The 9,210-nt window shown below is 36.0% G+C and overlaps 1 long non-coding RNA gene across 1 annotated transcript; it reads right to left on the bottom strand.

The window, feature by feature from the left end:
• Positions 1 to 1,564: 1,564 nt before the first annotated feature.
• On the bottom strand, positions 1,565 to 4,755 carry LOC125842316 (uncharacterized). The gene is made up of 3 exons (XR_007443902.1): positions 4,630 to 4,755; positions 4,119 to 4,195; positions 1,565 to 1,760 (listed from the first exon to the last, which is right to left on the bottom strand). It is a non-coding gene; the product is annotated as an uncharacterized LOC125842316 (long non-coding RNA).
• Positions 4,756 to 9,210: the final 4,455 nt, after the last annotated feature.

Below are 9,210 nucleotides of genomic sequence, written 5' to 3'. Positions count from 1 at the left end.
AATATGTGTTGATTCTCCCATCATGTCTAGTTGAACGACTATATTTCCAAGGTCTCCCGAGTAGTACATGACAAGATTGCATTGGGATTACATAACATAGGATCTCATCTTCGTAGTTCCAAATTTTGAACTTGATTAACTTTTGTCTTTGAACCCTCAATTTTCCACACTCACTCAACCATTGAAATTTGTAAGGTTTAACATGCTTAGTGGTAGGAAGCTTCAAGAAATCCACTAAAGTCATGCTAGCAGTGTTTGCACAACTTCCACTATCAATGATCAAGGAACATACATTACCCTGGACGAGGCACTTGGAATGGAAAATATTCTCTCTTTTACTTGGACTATCCATGGCCTTGCTAATCATAGTTCGCCTTACCACGTACCTTGGTACGGTGAACTCTCCTTCTCTGGGCCAGGCCTCTTCCATTGTTGACTTCCTCATCAAATCATCTGGCACGACGACATCTCTCTCCCCTCACATGAGTTTTGTTCCTCACCTTCAACACCTTCCAGGTTTCCTCTTCATGACCCTCTTCTTGATTGATTGGTGTTGGGTTGAGCATTTGATGGAAAGTTCCTAGTGTGATTATAGGATTAAGGCGATCCTCCATATTGATCCTTCTATCACCCATCATGGACATCCTTGGGGTTTCCCAGGTTGGCTTCAAGTGAGTGGCCTTGGTTCAATCCGAATTGCATCAACACTTCAGCTAATCTATTAGAATAAAGAGCAGAAGTTTCAATATTTTGTTCATTAGATATTCTATATTGCACAAAATATCTTTCGCATTTCCTAATTCATATCTTAGGTTCAATCCCTATGAAAGAAGGTAATTCTTATATTGGAGATAAAATAGTAGCATTTGAGATCGGTTATGTTGTCTATAGCTGGAACTAGTAGTAAATCACCTCCAATATACTATTCAGTAAGAGCTTTCGTTAGTGCACTCAACTTGTCCAAAATAAACTCCAAGGTGTTTAGATTCCCAGTTTTTTCAAATAAGGTAAAACATTGTGTTAACTTAAAAAATAATATAATTAATTCAATGAAACAAATTTTAAGGAAAGGTTTTGAGGAGTCACCACCTAATTTTAGGACAATTACGAAACCAATTAATTAATTAAAAAAAAGAACATCTACGAAATCAATAGATTCTAAGAAAGGTTTCAAGTGATTTCAAAAGGAAGGTACTAAGCACCCTTCAAAATCTACAGTTGTGGTCCCAATTAAACTCATATTATCCAAAAATCATGATTTGAGAATTTATTATCATGATTTGAAAGTTTGTAATACAAAATTGACTCACAAGTTTATATTTTCTTAAAACAACCCTATATTTATATCTACTAGCCATTTATTTCATATGTGTCACGACCCGATTTCTCAAGTCATGATGGCACCTACTATAACCCACCAGTAGGTAAGCCAACCCGTAACCCGGAACAACAAGTAATGGGTCTGAGGGTAGAAATCAAACAAGAGTAGGCAAATAACAATATAAACAGGCGGACGCAAACCAAAAACTTATATACAAATAAAGATCCCTCCCAGAACCTGGAAGTCACTAGTACAGAGCTACTACAAAATGAGTACAAGTCCCAAAACTGGACAACAGAGACTGGACTGTCTCGAAGGGAAGAAGACAAGTCTATATATACAGATGGAGACCGAAATAGTACAGAACGCCGTGTGCTCACCCCCGTCTCCAGATAAGTCTACTCCAAGCTCGATCAACGCTGGCTACTAGTGCTCGGACCTGCATCACAAAATAGATGCAGAGCGTAGCATGAGTACCAAAACAACAGGTACCCAGTAGGCATCATCGGCCGACTGAGCAAGATAAGCAAAAGTAAACTGAAATGCAAATAAAGGGTCACATCAAGTGCAAAGAGTAGTAAATGGGGGGTATGTACACGAGCGTACAGGCAACAAAGACAAGCAATCTAACTAACTCCGCCGGGCTCCCATAAACCCGACGGGTACGCTCGTGCACAATAAAAGAAACCACCTGCACGGACCCCCATAAGCCCGGCAGATGGACTGACAGTTGAAGTAAAATAATGGAGCTAGAAGGTCTATCACAATATTACCAATTTCCGGACTTGTAACTGAACCATTCCCAATCATATTCCAAGATCTCATTACGTCCCGGACTTTAACCGGAATCTCTCCAACCTCCAAAACCTCAACCTGCAGATGAGAGTAATCAAGACTAAACTGAAGCTTTAGTGAGGAATTGGGAATACACCACGTGCAAGCTGGACCACGGACTCGAACCGGGTACTATAGCTAATGAGTCAACCTATATGGGCTGGACCACGGACTCGAACCGGGTGCTGTAGCCAAAGGTCGGGCACGGGTGGGCTGGACCACGGACTCGAACCGGGTACTGTAGCTAAAATCAGATCACAGGTAAGCTGGACCACGGACTCGAACCGGGTACTGTAGCTAAGCCTGGACATAAATGAGCTGGACCACGGACTCTAACCGGGTACTGTAGCTGAAACCAGATCACAGGTAAGCTGGACCACGGACTCGAACCGGGTACTGTAGCTAAGCCTGGACATAAATGAGCTGGACCACGGACTCTAACCGGGTACTGTAGCTGAAACCAGATCACAGGTAAGCTGGACCACGGACTCGAACCGGGTACTGTAGCTAAGCCTGGACATAAATGAGCTGGACCACGGACTCTAACCGGGTACTGTAGCTGAAACCAGATCACAGGTAAGCTGGACCACGGACTCGAACCGGGTACTGTAGCTAAGCCTGGACATAAATGAGCTGGACCACGGACTCTAACCGGGTACTGTAGCTGAAACCAGATCACAGGTAAGCTGGACCACGGACTCGAACCGGGTACTGTAGCTAAGCCTGGACATAAATGAGCTGGACCACGGACTCTAACCGGGTACTGTAGCTGAAACCAGATCACAGGTAAGCTGGACCACGGACTCGAACCGGGTACTGTAGCTAAGCCTGGACATAAATGAGCTGGACCACGGACTCTAACCGGGTACTGTAGCTGAAACCAGATCACAGGTAAGCTGGACCACGGACTCGAACCGGGTACTGTAGCTAAGCCTGGACATAAATGAGCTGGACCACGGACTCTAACCGGGTACTGTAGCTGAAACCAGATCACAGGTAAGCTGGACCACGGACTCGAACCGGGTACTGTAGCTAAGCCTGGACATAAATGAGCTGGACCACGGACTCTAACCGGGTACTGTAGCTGAAACCAGATCACAGGTAAGCTGGACCACGGACTCGAACCGGGTACTGTAGCTAAGCCTGGACATAAGTGAGCTGGACCACGGACTCTAACCGGGTACTGTAGCTGAAACCAGATCACAGGTAAGCTGGACCACGGACTCGAACCGGGTACTGTAGCTAAGCCTGGACATAAATGAGCTGGACCACGGACTCTAACCGGGTACTGTAGCTGAAACCAGATCACAGGTAAGCTGGACCACGGACTCGAACCGGGTACTGTAGCTAAACCTGGAATAAGTAAGCTGGACCACGGACTCTAACCGGGTACTGTAGCTAAGAATCAATATCCAACCATCCGTCGCGGGAAATATCACCAAACCGATTACCATAAATAATCCTTTTAGTCCGACCCTCATATACCCCAAATCGCCGAGGAAGTATCCAATAATGAGTAAGCTAGACCACGGACTTTAACCGGGTATTTGTAGCCGATATAAAAGCAGGGCATTATGGATACAAGGTCATAAGCTGAGTTACCGACTATCAGACTCAAGTCTGCTATATCAGTCTACAAGGAGCTAACCGTCCGAAACGACGTCGGAAAAAGTTCTACTGCCCAACGACATCCGAAATCTCGCAAGTCTATGGCAACACTAGTCTAAGCCTAGACTAAGGCCAAACATACTTCAAATCAATATTATCATATACACCACCAGATATGGATATTCAATAATATCAAGAGACATGCTGTCATAATCCAACACTTTCCCGAAATAAGGTCTAAGGCAGGAATTATAGAAATTTAGCATGCTCGACACCCGAACCCCTCCATACTCAAGCAAATCAATAAACAATTGCCTAAACATGCTCAATCTCACGAGAGAAAACCATAGCCTACCTGAAAGCCGATCACGCGTGCTCCAACTCACGGTACCGGATCTTTTCCTCTCCGAACGGTCTCCAAATGCTTCCCCACTAACAAAAGGTTAATCACCTCGTCATTACGAATATATTGACACTAAAATTATATTTTTCGGAGACGGACCCAAAATCGGGTCTAAAACGGGATTGTGGGGCCCACACTTAGAATCTCAAAATCGAATCCGTGGAAACGTCCCAACTACCTTACTAAACTAATATCCCAAAATTTTAGCACAAACAGATGCCTACAACACCGCAAATCAGCCACAATAATTAAAAAGGGCAGCCCCTTGATCACCAATTTTCGGAAAAACGAGACCCTTTCAACCCAAACAGATTATACCACGACGATCCTTGCGAAAAACTCTACAAGTTAGCCCCAAGAATGACTTAAAACGGACTTACGATGATCAAGATCTCACATTTCAAAATTCAATAACAAAACCATCCGGAAATCACACTGGCAGTGGCTAAAATTGATTTCTTACCTCAAACGAAGCCTCCCCTCGCGTTTCCGAGATCACCGCTAGATTCCCCTCGAAATTCTCTTGAAGTTTGCCTTTTGAATCACTTAATTTGGACTCAAAATGAAGGATTAATCTCAAGTTGAAGTTGGATGAAAAATATGGACAAAATTCGTTTTTAAAATCTGGAAATTTCCAGATATCACTCCTCTGCCACGTGTCGTCACGTGGCTCTGCCACGTCACCGCCGCGTCAAAATTTTACAACCCTTCAAACTTAAATTTCGATGTTTCGGACTCGTTCGGAGTCGGAAAAATACAAACCTTATATGGAATCTGATTGGAAACGATATTTCGGACTCAACGGTGAAGGCGGAATTTCCATTTGGAGCTCGCTTCGACGAAAAGTGGGTCCCACACCCAGTATCATTTGAACCAGGTTCCACAATTGCTATCTAAAGTCTCGAGAAGTGAACAAAAGGTCGTTCTAGACCAAAATCAATATTCCGAAGCTAACCTAGCTGTCAGAATTTTCATCTGAGCACGACTTCCAAGAAGGTTGACCAAAGTCAACTTTTCAAGTCATTACAATATGTAAATAAAATTTATAATCATATCATTACTTTTTAAAATTTATTATTCTCACCAACATAAAATTTATTAGTACTTTAAATCAATTCCAACTTTATCATTTATATTCATCAAATTCATTATTTTTATCAAATTTATTTATCGACCAAATTTATTACTACTACTTTAATGCTAATAAAAAAATAATTTTTCATCTATATGGAGTGAACAAGACTGACCACAATGATAGTGTAATAAATTATTCTGCAATTTTATAATTTTTTGTTTAATTGTTAAGATTGAATAAATAATTAGGACTATTTTAATAGTTTTACAACTTATGAGATTCTTATGTTTATGAGAAAATATACAACACAAAAAATTCAAATCGCATGTCCTAACAAAACTTCAACTTCATCTCATAATTGCATATTATGATTTGATATCGCATGGCCAAATAGAGTATTAGTAAAAGTGTTTGTAATAAATAAATATGAATAAAAATAAATGGAATAAATATTAATTTAAAATAAAATATTTCTTATAAACATGAGAGACCTTGAAAATTGACAAAAATATCTTTAACGGCCAATTTTACCTATAATCCTCAAACATAAAATCATATTAACTCGATAAAAAAAAGTGTAAAATGAAATGAAGCAACTAAAAACAAACAGTAACCAAATAAATGGTAATAAAATAACTATTTAAAAATATAGTTAGTCCTTTAACTATATTTTTGTCGGATTTAGTCCTTCAACTATTTAAAAACTTATGAAATTTGATCCCATAACTATGCCTTTATCAGTTTAGTCCCTTAACTATACATTTATTGATTTTAGTTCTTTAAGGGCATCTCCAACCCTACACTCTATTTTACCCTCAAAATATAGAGTTCTCTATTTTTTCAGACAACCAACTCCAACTCAATTCTCTATTTTACTCTCTAAAAAATAATTTTTTGCTCTCTCCTCAATATTATATTATTATTTCTATTTCATTTTTGTTTTCTTATTCCATAATATAAATCGTTTCTTTCTTTTTTTTCTGAATAATCATCTTATATAATTTGATGTAATATAAATTTAAATTTTTTGAAATTTTTTATTTAATATTAAATTATATTTTATTCTAATTTTCTAAAAACTAACTACGAATAATTGAAAAAAGAAATCCACAAGCACAACCACAACTTCTCTAAATCATACACTAATTCCATTTTCGAATATCGTTAAATCCAGAAACGACCTACCGGATTACTAAATTATTGTTGTGATTTTTAAAATTATTATGTTATGCATTGTATTGTATTTTTATCTTGTATTTAAATTATTATGTTATGTATTATATTTTTAAATTAAAATTTTTATCTTATCATTTAAATTTTGTGCATTCTTCATAGTGAAAATTAATAGTAACATCAAATTGTATCACAAAGTGACGAAATTATTAAAAAAATTATTTAAAATATTATTCATTCAAGATGAAAGTAGTATATATAAAATAAAATATTTTTTTAAAAATGTTATATTACATTTAAAAAGAATTGCAAATATTAGAGATTTAATTAATAGCCTTATATGAAAAGTAATATGTTAATTACAAAATAGTAGAAATAATAATATAATATTCAAAAAGTGAAATAGAGAGTATGAATAGTAGTTCTCCAAATTTGGAGAACTACTATTCAACTCTCTATAATTGGAGAGTAGAGGGTAAAATAGAGAGTGGTTGGAGAGGACATTCTCTATTTTACTCTCCAAATATAGAGAATGGAGAGTAAAATAGAGTAGGGTTGTACGAAGGAAAATGTTTTTATGGAAAACAAGTAGATTTTTGACTTATTTTCTCATGTTTGGTTAGAAAGTAGAAAGTATTTTCCGGAAAAGATTTTTTAGTGTTTGATTTATGAATGAAAAATATTTTTGAGAAAATATCTTACCATTTTTCGGTGCGGAACTGGTAATTGAGGAATTCATAGAAGTAGTAGTGTGGTAGGTGGTAGTGTGGTAGGAGAGTGATTTGTTTTAAAGATTTTATTGTAATATTTTTTTGCTAAGTGTCTTAATCTTGATATTTCTTTAATATTAGGTGCGAAATTCATGGTAAAATATAATAATATTTATTGTAATATTCTTCCGATAGTTGTTTTAGTCTGAATATTTCATTAATATTATTTATGATATATTCTAGATATAACATATCTTGGGTTCTTTGGTACATATATAAATTTTCCTCCATTAATTGTTCTAATAGTTTTATATCTCTCATATATTCTATCTAACATTATAAATATTCATAGTTCATTTTAATCTAAATTTATTTCTAAATCGTACCATTCTATTCTTTCGTAGCCTAAATAATGTAGGTTTATTTCATACCATTCTTGGTTCATTATATCTTCTGATTCGTTATCTTCAAATATTTTTTCCCATATTATTCTTCTTAATTCAATTATTTCTATGTTTTTAAGTATATATAGGATTAAAGTTTCGTAGTTTTTTATCATTTCGTCATGAACGTATGTAGTCATGTTCTTTATCATGCAGGTTTTCTATTTCAAATTATTCCTTCCTATCATATTCATAATTGATTAAATTCATATTAGATCATTATGAACTAGATTATCTGTTTATCATGTTCTCCTGTCACTACTAGCATCGTACTTTAGCGGATACTTCCTTCTTATCAGCGCCTCAACTTTGTTTACTCCCCTAAACGGCTTTCCTCACCTACCGATTTCAACATTAGGATGGCATAGTATAGAAGTTTTCTCCCTATTTCCAGTGTGCTAATAAACTAGAAATCATGATTCAAATAATTCTAATACATAATAACTAACATAAACTTATTCAATCATATATATGATATTCAGGAATATATGAAATTAGTTCTGCATAATTTTTGAACAATATACCTTTGCATCTTGCTTATTCATGCTATCTGAAATATTTGATTGGATTTCAGATTTATCCATTAACTTTTAAGCATTTAGTATCTTGAGAGAGTTTTTTGAAAGAGGATCTTTATTTAGGCATTGCCTGCCTTTCATATTACATATCTCTTCCTTTATATAGGAAAGGAAGATTTATTATAGCTATTTTACAATCATCTACAATCTTCCACGTACTATACTACTTTATGACTAATATATATCTACCTTATGACACATTATGACATACCATACTTATTTTATGACTTTTACTACTTACTTTAATGTCCACCTACTATTTTTACTATTCCTACTTTACACCATGCAAAATCCTATTCCTACTTTACACATTGCAAAGTGATTTACATTACATTATATTACATCTATCTATCTATTCACGTTTATTTTGTCTGCCATCTTGTATCTTATCTTCTTTTTATCTTGTCCATATCTTATCTTGTCTGTCTGCTTCTTATCTTCATCGTCTTCTTTTATTCTAAATCGACATCTGGAATTATGCTATCTTCTCCGTTGCATTTTGAACATATGTGGTCAGGGTATTTGTGACCAATTAGCTTGCAATATATGGTTAATAACTCTGCCGAAATAAATCATGATTTTAGTGCTCGCGTCGTAGGTCATTCTTCTGGCTTAAGTAATGATAAAATTCATCTTTGGACTTTATCCATATCTGCTTTCCTTAGCTCCCTTGAATTTGAATAAATCATTAGCTGATCTCTTGCATAGTAGCTCCATATAGCGTTTCCGTTTAAATAATTGTTTGCTAGCTCCTGTATGATAGCTGATATACCAATTATTCTTTTGTTGGCATTAAAATTTGGTATCTCTATTTTGCATATCTCTTCTTATTGTACGATGTCCTTGGGTATAATCATATTTTTAGTTAGTCCTATCTTGATAACCTGTATTGGAGGTTTTATTTCCTCGTATAATATCTCCGCTGGTGCTGTATAGAATTTTATATAAAATAAATTTCCTTTTGTAACTCTTTTGTATGTGACGAATGCCTTGTGTAGCTCTGGTATTCCACTAACTTCTTCTCCGTCGTATGTGTATACGGTTTTTAACAGTCCGTAGTTGTAA

The sequence above is a fragment of the Solanum stenotomum genome, chromosome 10, assembly GCF_019186545.1.
Source record: "Solanum stenotomum isolate F172 chromosome 10, ASM1918654v1, whole genome shotgun sequence".
NCBI classification, from domain to species: Eukaryota; Viridiplantae; Streptophyta; class Magnoliopsida; order Solanales; family Solanaceae; genus Solanum; species Solanum stenotomum.
This window is presented reverse-complemented; position numbering and strand designations above follow the sequence as displayed.